Raw genomic sequence first — 616 nt, 5'->3', positions numbered from 1 at the left:
CCTAGGAACAGCTACTTGAATATTTTCTTGTGTGGAACCATCAACGTGCAGAAAAAAATATACAAACCAAACTGCAATGAATAATGAATGCATACATGTCCCCTTAGCATCAGTGGGTTAGCTCGCTTTGGTTCATATCAATCTATGCTTCAAATAACCTCCCTTGGTTATACACATGGAAAGGTAACCTTGAACCAGCACTAGATTAGTAACCAATGTGGTAATCCTCCACATTAGCCCACAACCTGGAAGAAGGTAATGCTAACATGGTAACCAATATTAGTCTTTTCTTCTTAGCAATTCCGAATTCACCTACCTCCATGTTGCTAGATCCTCAATACCCTACCTTCCATCCCCTTTACTTTATGCAGGAAGTTACGTATTGGCCTGAAGCGATCTACTGTGTGTACCCAGTGTCTGACATAGCTCCCTTTCACCTCACCAGAAATGTACTTTGACCATGCTTTAATTTGTGCCATAGATTTTTTTTAAAAAAATGGATGTTTTGTGTATTACGGAGATATGGTGTTCATTTCGTATCGCTAATGTTTTTGCAAATATTGCTGTTTTTTATTTATGTTTTAGATCTCGAAGCCACTCAGATGAAAATTTATTT

Source organism: Penaeus monodon, chromosome 24, assembly GCF_015228065.2.
Source record: "Penaeus monodon isolate SGIC_2016 chromosome 24, NSTDA_Pmon_1, whole genome shotgun sequence".
In the NCBI taxonomy this organism is placed as follows: domain Eukaryota; kingdom Metazoa; phylum Arthropoda; class Malacostraca; order Decapoda; family Penaeidae; genus Penaeus; species Penaeus monodon.
The sequence above is the reverse complement of the archived record's forward strand: the minus strand, read 5'-3'. Positions refer to the sequence as shown.